Here is an 11,390-nt window from a genome sequence, read left to right as displayed (position 1 = left end):
CTTGATCAATTCACCGATGTCCCTTATTTGGAGTACTTTCACGTGAATTCACGGATTCTGGAGCGGAAGAAGATGGAACTATTGTATTGTTAATACATCTACACGTTTATTAAGCATGAGCTTGTTTTAACTGAGTACCTACTTTGTGTGTTGTGCGGTTCAGAGCTCTGGAGTTGCAGTGCTGAGTAAGAGGGATTTTCCCTGCAGGGATTTACAGAAGAGCAGGTGGTAGACAGTGATACAGGCTGATGCAGACACATAGGCAAAGTGGAAGAGAGCAGTCCCAGATAGCTGGGTCTCCTGGAAGGCTTCCCAAAGGAGACAGCACGTGATCTGGCCTTGGAGGACGAGTGGAATTTTTACAGGGAAGCCTGCCATGGGGGGGGGGGGTTCTGTGGGGGGATGAAGAGGGTGAGTAGGGGTACAGGAGGTGGAGGAAGAAGTGTAGCAGCAGGTGGTTTGATTTGGGTGGAAAACACTCCAAGTGAAAAGGCATTGGACAGATGGGAATGACCTCAGTGGGAACCGGGTCTTGGAGCTTTGCAGGCTCCCTTGGTGGGAAATGAGGAGCTGCTCTCCCATACTCTAGGTTTTTGTAAAAGGAAATGAGGTGATCGGCTCTGTGCTTTAGGACATCCTGGATGGGGCAGAGACAGCAAAGGGCAATGGGATGGGGGAAGGAATGTCTCATTTCGAAGAGTTCAAATCATTCTGAGGTTCGGATGGATTTATTCCAGCTAATCAAAAGGCACAGTGCAGTGAAGAAAGGCATTAAAAATTAAGAGGTCTGAGTTCTAGCCTTAGCTTTGTTTCTAATTAGTTTTGTATCAGGATGAGTCACATCATGTCACTGATCCTTAATGTTCTCATCTGTGCAGGAGTGTGTGTGTGTGTGTGTGTGTGTGTCGATTTCTAAGTTGGATCACTTGCATTCTAAGGTGAGTTGTATGATCCTGTATGATGAGTACATCCCTCATTTCCTCCTTCCATATTTTCATCTCAAAATTTCCAAAATGATTTAAATAGGATACTTAGATATTTCTGCCTTATTCTAGAACAAGCCATTTCCCTTGAGATGGCTACATAGCATTTACCCCTCAGATGTTCTCTCATTGTGTTTTTAAATTTGTCAGTTACATCTGATATCCAGGAAAAGAAGAAGCCAACACACTACTGCCACCGTATCTCTCTGTTTTGGTCTCGGTCTCTAAACTTTAGGGTCTAATGGACCGGACAGCAAAGAGACACCCCTCTGTATCACTAGTGTGTTCTTAAGGAGAGCTAGTCACTGAGCAAAGTCGGGAGGTAGTACCATGAAGGACAACTAGTCCAGACTAGAAGAGAGGGTTAGCTCGTTTTCCCTCTGGTCCTCACGTGGATAAACCTCTCCTTGCCATTTTACTCCATCATGGCTATCCTGCTAAAGACAATGCGCATTTTCCAAAAGAAGACTTTACTGACACCTTGACTGCTGTTTCAAAATGGAGAAATGTTAACAGGATGAAAATTATGTAGGGCAAATATTCATGAATAAATGTGGGCTAATGGAAGTTGCTTCTATAAAATATTTGATGCTTAGAAATAAATGAGAATTCTGTCAGTCATCTAAATGACTATATATTGGGGATTATATAAAGCAGATTGCCTATTTTTTTAAACTTTGTGTCCAGATGTTTATATATGGTCCTTACATTTTATTATTTGATTTTTATTTTATGTTTAATTTATGGACAGCATTTTTCACCAACCCATACAGTCTACTAAGAAAAGCAATCCCTTCTGGGCAGGAGGAATTTGGCAAAAAGACAGAACCATCAAATGCAGCGGGTCTCAGCTTCTTAGACTCTACCATCCTAACCTACTCTTGTCAAATCCACTCTGCGACCATAATTTTTCACAGTCAGATGTTTTCAGTTTGTCTTCGAATATGATGTTGACTCAAACATTTGGCAGATTTATAATTTCTCCATTTTCCCCTGCCACTCATTCTTGGGTTTTAGATTTTCTCATTTAATAGTTGTAGCAGTGTTTTACACTTTCTATAAATCTTCATGAAGTTTCTCAACCCAGTGTCATACAAGTTGAGAATTGCTATCTAACAAAATCCTTTCAGGAACTGAGTGCTGTATTTTATAGTTCTGCATTAATTAATCCTCCGCCTAAGGTAATGAGTAGGTCTGAAGGTACTTTTTAAACTTACAATACACACAGCTTGATTCTTCCCACTGGAGAACAGAGCTGGGGCAGGCAAGGTCTTCTCCTCAACCCTGTGATTTGCCTGGGAGCCCTGACTTTGTCTGACCTGGAGATGGGAGCAGTAGGTACCCGAGGTTCTGCCCTCCTCCCATCCCTGTGCTTTGATATCACAGAGAATTCATTTCTTCGGGGCACCTGGGTGGCTCAGCCAGTTAAGTGTCTGCCTTGGCCTCAGGTCATGATCTCAGGGTCCTGGGATAGAATCCCTAGTCAGGCTTCCTGCTCAGCAGGGAGTCTGCTTCTTTCTCCCCTTCCACCCCTCCCCCTGCTCATGTTCTCTCTCTCAAATAAATACGATCTTTTTTAAAAAAGGAATTCATTTCTTCCTCTGCCTCTGTGTAAGCAGACGTTTCCTGGGCTGGCACCGTCACCCCTTCTATGACTCCTTCCCTGCTCGCTTCAGCCACCAGGAAGCTCATCTACCTCTGAGCATCTCTAGCACTGAATACCTGTTTTACCATTTAATCATACTCTGCTTTATACCATCTCCTGAACGCTGGGTCTACTCTTGACTGAAATTCCCCAAAGATAGAGAGCACAGCCATATTGGATTAGGGATGTTCTGTTATCAATCTCAGCAATTTTTACAGCAGTAGACATAGATAGATAGATGCATGTAGAATAACTACACAAGTGAAAAAAAAAAGAGAGAGAGAGAGAGAGAAAGAAAGAGAATGAACTTCACTAATCCCAGACACACTATCCAGTCCACTATCTCTGGGATATTCCTAGCACAGCCAAGATAGAGGGGCATCAGAGCTATATTTAAGTTCCTCAGAAGGAGATTGAGAAGTGTGTGTGTGTGTGTGTGTGTGTGTGTGTGTGTGTGTAGTGTCAGGGATGTCTTTATGCAAGTTACATGCTTTGTAACTTACATGTAACTTATACATGTACATCCTTAGCAACATGATATTCTGTGATTATATGACACTTTAGGTTTGTATTTAGAAGATATAGAGCCTTTATGGGTCTCCCCTTAAAGGAGAGGCCTGGCAAGCCACAAGCATCTCCCAAAACAAGAACTTCTCTATGGTTAGCTACCAACTATTATGTGACCTTGAGTATGTTACTGTTCATCTGTGGCCCTCCAAGTCCTCGAGTGAAAAGTGAAACAAGTAGGTCTGATGACCTCCAAGTTTCCTTCCAGACCTGGGTCCTGAGCACCTGCTCATTGTTGCTATTGTCTCCATTCTTCAGAAACTAAGGGAATGCTCATGACATGTTAGTCCGAGTTTTCTGAAGTTCAGGGACACAGTGGAGCAATATACCTGGAGCTGCCCAAGTGTTCTAAGCTGTCTCTCCACTCATATCCTCATTCTCTCTACTACAGTGTAGTAGAGGAGACTCTAGTCTCCTAGGAGACTAGAGTGCCATATTCTGCCCTCATGCCTCATTTGGCTGACATCTGTTCTTTTCATGTCATAAACAAAAGCTTCAAAGCTAAGTGGCCCACCCCACCTGTTTCCTCAAAAACATAGCAGTGTTCGGAGAGATCATGCAGGGGTGGCTCTTGTGTCCTAGGTGAAAGAGCGGGATCAGCTGTGATCTGGAACCACAAGGATCTGGTGTGGAACCCTGAGATTTTATGCTTCTGCCTTTTCTGGGCATGTCAATTCAGCTAACATTTACTCACTATTCTCAAGTGCCAGAGGTTGTACTTGGTAAGTACAAAGATATATGAGAAGCAGAGCTATCTTTCAGAAACCCACAGCATGATTGGAGAGTGATACAAAGCAATGTGGGAATGTGGGGTATATAGAGGTCTAAACCACATGCCCACCTCCAGAGACCTGGCACAGCATTTGATGAACTTCAGACAGTGGATAGCTCTGTGGACTTTGAGACCAAGGACCAGGCCTGGGAAACTGGGCTTTAGATCCTAGCAAAGAGGCTAGACCATGCCAGCTTCCCTCAGAGAATCACTAGGTGAGTTAACAACTCACCCTGATGCCTTCTGTCTCCAGGATCATGGGTGTTTTTAGCAGACAAACATGATTTTGTTTGGAAATTTGGTTGGTGCCGTACGCATTTAACCCAGCCTAGAAATCCTGTGCTGAAATCCTTGGAGATAGGTTTTCTAAGAAGACAGAGAATGTGCCCACACTCTGGGGAGCCTTTGACTAAGTTGCAGCCTTAGTGGGCAAGTAGCCTTCTCTGCTATCAGCTGTCATTTTATAGGAGGAATGCTCAAGCAGACATCATCAATGCAACCCACTGTCACAAACAGGTGGTAGAACAGGAAGTAGTCAGAAACTTCCACGGTGTGACAGAAATTGTCAGTGCTCAGACTTACATCTCCTGCTCTTTCCACCTCAGTGAATAAGAGCCACCTTTCAACCACCAAACTTTGCATCTCTTTGCTCAATGGCTTTCTCTGGCCACCAGAGGCTGCTTTCCCACCTGTGCCATGGGTCCGAAATACCAGGGAATTGATGTCCCCCTCACAAGAGCTTTTGACCTATACCAAGGGAGTGAGCGTATTAATACTCCACTTCCCCCACACCTCTGGACATCTGAAGGGATGTCCTCTGAAACATGCGACCCATGGAGCTCCCAGCAGGAGTAAACTTCTGTTGCCCAAAGTGGTCATTTATTCATTACTCTTTATTAGCCACCTTTTCTTGTCATCCCCAACCCCACTCCCTACAATTGTTTGCAATCTTCTCCCAAATAAATGACTTGCTCCCTAGTTTCTGTCTCAACAACTGCTCCTGCAGGTGAGGAAAGACCCAAACTAAGACACGTCTTCAACATGGCATTATCAGATACCTGGAATCAGGGACTCACAAGAAAGGATAGAAACCGGGTCATCGCATGCTCAGTAAATCTGTGGGTTGGAGACTCAGAGCTATGAATGGCTTATGTTACTACCATGATTTTTTTAAAAAGGTTTTATTTATTTATTTATTTATTTATTTATTTATTTATTTATTTATTTAGAGAATATGAGAGAGAGAGAGAATGTGTGCCAGGAGAGGTGCAGGGGAAGAGGGAGAGAGAGAGAATCTCCAGCAGACTCTGTGCTGAGTGTGAAGCCAGACTCGGAGCTCAATTTCATGATCCTGAGATCATGAGCTGAACTGAAATCAAGAGACTGGGCCACCCAGGTGCCCATCACCATGATTTTTACCTTCACCATTGCTTCCCCTCCTACAGGCAGGTGTGACACAGGGAAGTAATGGTTTCAGGAAGTGGAGACAGTGGTTATAGAAACAGCAGAAGGGCCCTGGGGTTGGACAGGAAGAAGCCAGTATCTTACCAGTATGTCTGCCCATGGCATGCTTGACTGGGTGGGCTGTGGAAAGAAAGTGCGATGGACTCTTAGTATAAGAGCAATTCCCTGAGGGACTGTCTCTGTCACAGATGTGACATTTTCCCCTCATAAGCAAACCCGTTCACAAGACAAGGTTGGCATTTTCTTGAGTTTTACCCATAAAGACATGAGCACCCAACGCTTCTCCTAAAGCTGCTGGTTCCCTTGGGCTTGGAGGGTTCCTCCCCCATTGCAAGGCTCCTGGCATGAGAAGTGGGTCCTCAGAACAATGAACCCCCTAGATAGAGGTCTATAAGCACTTGACTGTCCCAATCTCCCCCTGTCAGCAGCCCCTTGCTGGGATTTTCAGTTCTGTTCTTAACCTGGATATTTCCTACATGAGTTACACTATAAAAATAAACTAGTCATGACAATAATAAGAAACGTAGACTAAAAAAATATATAGAAATAGCAAATTGCTCCGTTTCATTTGCTTAAAATTCCCCCAAATCCAATTTGAAGGAAATTGCTAGTAACCCACGAACTTCCCCTAGGCTGCCCCCCAGGTCTCCCCACCAGCTATGGGTAACCTTTCCTTCCGTTGTGTACTCTTTTACTCTGTGGGTCTTTGCCTCTTTTTCTAGAGCAACAAAGTACTTGAGCAACTTCCCAGGTCTGCTGGCGCTCTCTCCTACACATTCTACTTGTTGCTCCCCAGCTTGGTTGATTGAAGGTAGGAAGTCTGGGACCCAGGCTTCACTCTGGGTACCACCCCGGAGGGCTGGACCTCATGTTGGAAGCCAAGCTACTGCCCTCACTGTCTGGCTGCTGAGGAGCATTTATCATGTTCTGATTAATTAGGATTGAAAGTGATTCATAGAACAGCAGGTACGGGGGCTGGAATCAGGGAAGAGGGTAAAAGGGCACTCAGAGTTGATGTGTAACACCGCTGCCTCAACACAAAATAGATTGACTCTGCAACCTTCACCCACAACATGGGAGGGAAGGGTTAGTTGGCATTCCTCCAGCTGGCTATTAATTGAAAACTGAACATAACTTTGTTGGAGGAAAATAAAGAAAAAAAGGTGTATTGTTGAACATTATCATTACCCTTGAAGATATCAGAACTAGGGGTTATGTAGTTCTTTTGTCTGTGACACCCTAGGGTCAGTAACAACAAATATGATCTCATCTTTCCCCATTCTATTCCAAGGGAGTCTAATTAGGATATTTTATAGGTGTGCTGTCAATGGTATAGAATAGCTAAACCAATGTCACTTAGTCATGTCTGTGATAACATCTTCATTCAAATGATAGAAAAATACAAATAAAGAAAATTTAAAAATTTTTACACTGCCATGATTTAGACTCTTTGAATATCCTGCTTTCAGGCTCATTGAATTGTATTTTTTCTTTTTAAGCACTCAAAAAATGATTTTTCTTATTACTATTTTTTAACATTATCAGGGTGTTTTACTCTAATTGACTGAGGGTTTTTTTTTTTTTTAATATAAGGGAGACTTATAATTTATTGGCCAGAAATCTCTTTTCCCAATTAGTGGTGAATTATTTATTAGAAGCCACAAAATGACAAAGACAATCTTCCACCTCAGAACTTTTAAATTATGTAATTGTTCATCAAATATTTTTCAATTCATTTGGTTAAAATTCTCAACATGTGTTCAAGCAAAAGGGTAGAAATCTAAGCCTATTTGTAGAAAGAATAGCAGTCATCATTCTCATTGTAATGGAATAATTCAATATTTATTTATTTGTTTGTTTAATTGCAGTGGAGTTGAGACACAATGTTACATTAGTTTCAGGTGTGTTACACAGTGATTCAACAATGGTATGTGTTATGCTTTGCTAACAAGGGTAGCTACCATTATCTGTCACCAGGGATGGCAAGTTGGATCTTTTAATAGTCAATAACAGCTATTTTCTAGAGCAGTGATAACCACTTAGAAATTTTAAAAGAGATTTAAAAATATTTTTTATTGTGAATACTGATCCATTATTTTAAATATGTTATTCCTGGATTATAGTTACTTTTCATTATAAATAAGTGAGAAAAGATTTGATCTTTTATAAAAAGATATGAATTTCATTGATCTGGAATTGTACAGCAAGGATCCAGGGTATTAATAGTATGGAACGACTAAAGGATTTTTTTTTTTAAATTAAAAAAAAATTTTTTTATTATGTTAGTCACCATACATTACATCATTAGTTTTTGATGTAGTGTTCCATGATTCATTGTTTGTGTATAACACCCAGTGTTCCATGTAGTACGTGCCCTCTTTAATACCCCCTTTAATACCCATCACCTGGCTAACCCATCCGCCCACCCCCCACCCCTCTAAAACCCTCAGTTTGTTTCTCAGAGTCCATAGTCTCTCATGGTTCATCCTCCCCTCCGATTTCCACCCCTTCGTTTTTCTCTTCCTACTATCTTCTTCTTCTTCTTCTTTTTCTTTTTTTAACATATAATGTATTATTTGTTTCAGAGGTACAGTTCTGTGATTCATCAGTCTTACACAATTCACAGTGCTCACCATAGCACATACCTTCCCCAATGTCCATCACCCAGCTACCCCATCCCTCCCACTCCCCACCACTCCAGCAACCCTCAGTTTGTTTCCTGAGATTAAGAGTCTCTTAGGTTTGTCTCCCTCTCTGGTTTCATCTTATTTCATTTTTTCCTCCCTTCCCCTATGCTCCTCTGTCTTGTTTCTTGAATTCCTCATATCAGTGAGATTATATGATACTTTATCTTTCTCTGATTGACCTACTTCGATTAGCATAATACCCTCTAGTTCCATCCACGTCATTGCAAATGGCAAGATTTCATTTTTTTGATGGGCTGTATAATATTCCATTGTATATATATACCACATCTTCTTTATCCATTCATCTGTCGATGGACATCTTGGCTCTTTCTATAGTTTGCTATTGTGGACATTGCTGCTATAAACATTGGGGTGCACGTACCCCTTCAGACCACTGCATTTGTATCTTTGGGGTAAATACCCAGTAGTGCAATTGCTGGGTCATAGGGTAGCTCTATTTTCAACTTTTTGAGGAACCTCCATACTGTTTTCCACAGTGGCTGCACCAGCTTGCATTCCCACCATCAGGTAAGAGGGTTCCCCTTTCTCCGCATCCTCGCCAATATCTGTTGTTCCCTGACATGTTAATTTTAGCCATTCTGACTGGTGTGAGGTGGTATCTCACTGAGGTTTTGATTTGTATTTCCCTGATGCTGAGCGATGTTGAGCACTTTTTCATGTGTCCGTTGGCCATTTGGATGTCTTCTTTGCAGAAATGTCTGTTCATGTCTTCTGCCCATTTCTTGATTGGATTATTTGTTCTTTGGGTGTTGAGTTTGATAAGTTCTTTATAGATTTTGGATACTAGCCCTTTATCTGATATGTCATTTGCAAATATCTTCTCCCATTCTGTCAGTTGTCTTTTGGTTTTGTTGAGTGTTTCCTTTGCTGTGCAAAAGCTTTTTATCTTGATGAAGTTCCAATAGTTCATTTTTGCCCTTGCTTCCCTTGCCTTTGGCAATGTGTCTAGGAAGAAGTTGCTGAGGCTGAGGTCGAAGAGGTTGCTGCCTATGTTCTCTTCTAGGATTTTGATGGATTCCTGTCTCACATTTAGGCCGTTCATACATTTTGAGTCTATTTTTGTGTGTGGTGTAAGGAAATGGTCCAGTTTCATTCTTCTGCATGTGGCTGTCCAATTTTCCCAACACCATTTGTTGAAGAGACTGTCTTTTTTCCATTGGACATTCTTTCCTGCTTTGTCGAAGACTAGTTGACCATAGAGTTGAGGGTCTGTTTCTGGGCTCTCTATTCTGTTCCATTGATCTATGTGTCTGTTTTTGTGCAAGTACCATACTGTCTTGATGATTACAGCTTTGTAATAGAGCTTGAAGTTGAGAATTGTGATGCCACTGGCTTTGCTTTTCTTTTTCAACATTCTTCTGGCCATTCGGGGTCTTTTCTGGTTCCATACAAATTTTAGGATTATTTGTTCCATTTCTTTGAAAAAAGTGGATGGTATTTTTTTCCCTTTTTTTTTATTATTATGTTTTGTTAATCACCATACATTACATCATTAGCTTTTGATGTAGTGTTCCATGATTCATTGTTTGCATATAACACTCAGTGCTCCATGCAGAACATGCCCTCTTTAATACCCATCACCAGGTTAACCCATCCCCCCACCCCCCTCCCCTCTAGAACCCTCCGTTTGTTTCTCAGAGTCCATAGTCTCTCATGGTTCGTCTCCCCCTCCGATTTCCCCCCTTCATTCCTCACCTCCTGCTATCTTCTTTTTTTTTTTAACATATCATGTATTATTTGTTTCAGAGGTACAGATCTGTGATTCATCAATCTTACACAATTCACAGCGCTCACCATAGCACATACCCTCCCTAATGTCTATCACCCAGCCACCTCATCCCTCTCACCCCCCACCACTCCAGCAACCCTCAGTTTATTTCCTGAGATTAAGAATTCCTCATATCAGTGAGGTCATATGATACAGGTCTTTGTCTGATTGACTTATTTCGCTCAGCATAACACCCTCCAGTTCCATCCAAGTCATTGCAAATGGCAAGATTTCATTCCTTTTGATGGCCGCATAATATTCCATTGTATATATATACCACATCTTCTTTATCTATTCATCTGTCAATGGACATCTTGGCTTTTTAAAAGTAGATGGTATTTTGATAGGGATTGCATTAAATGTGTAGATTGCTCTAGGTAGCATAGACATTTTCACAATATTTGTTTTTCCAATCCATGAGTATGGAACGTTTTTCCATTTCTTTGTGTCTTCCTCAATTTCTTTCATGAGAATTCTATAGTTTTTTGAGTACAGATTCTTTGCCTCTTTGGTTAGATTTATTCCTAGGTATCTTATGGTTTTGGGTGCAATTGTAAATGGGATGGACTCCTTAATTTCACTTTCTTCTATCTTGTTGTTGGTGTATAGAAATGCCACTGATTTCTGTGCATTGATTTTATATCCTGCCACTTTACTGAATTCCTGTATGAGTTCTAGCAGTTTTGGGGTGGAGTCTTTTGGGTTTTCCACATAAAGTATCATATCATCTGCAAAGAGTGAGAGTTTGACTTCTTCTTTGCCAATTGGGATGCCTTTTATTTCTTTTTATTGTCTGATTCCTGAGGCTAGGACTTTTAATACTATGTTGAATAGCAGTGGTGATAGTGGATATCCTCGCCATGTTCCTGACCTTAGGGGAAAAGCTCTCAGTTTTTCCCCATTGAGAATGATATTCGCTGGGGGTTTCTCATAGATGGCTTTTATGATAATGAGGTATGTACCCTTTATCCCTACACTCTGAAGAGTTTTAATCAAGAAAGGATACTGTATTTTGTCAAATGCTTTTTCTGCATCTATTGAGAGGATCATATGGTTCTTGTTCTTTCTCTTATTAATGTATTGTATCACATTGATTGATTTGTGGATGTTGAACCAACCTTGCAGTCCAGGAATAAATCCCACTTGGTCGTGGTGAATAATCCTTTTAATGTACTGTTGGATCCTATTGGCTAGTATTTTGGTGAGAATTTTTGCATCCATGTTCATCAGGGATATCGGTCTGTAATTCTCCTTTTTGATGGGGTCTTCATCTGGTTTTGGGATCAAGGTAATGGTGGCCTCATAAAACGAGTTTGGAAGTTTTCCTTCCATTTCTATTTTTTGGAACAGTTTCAGAAGAATAGGTATTAATTCTTCTTGAAATGTTTGGTAGAATTCCCCTGGGAAGCCACCTAGCCCTGGGCTGTTGTTTTTTGGGAGATTTTTGATGACTGCTTCAATTTCCTTACTGGTTATGGGTCTG

This window comes from Halichoerus grypus, chromosome 7 (assembly GCF_964656455.1).
Source record: "Halichoerus grypus chromosome 7, mHalGry1.hap1.1, whole genome shotgun sequence".
Classification (NCBI taxonomy): Eukaryota; Metazoa; Chordata; class Mammalia; order Carnivora; family Phocidae; genus Halichoerus; species Halichoerus grypus.
This window is presented reverse-complemented; position numbering follows the sequence as displayed.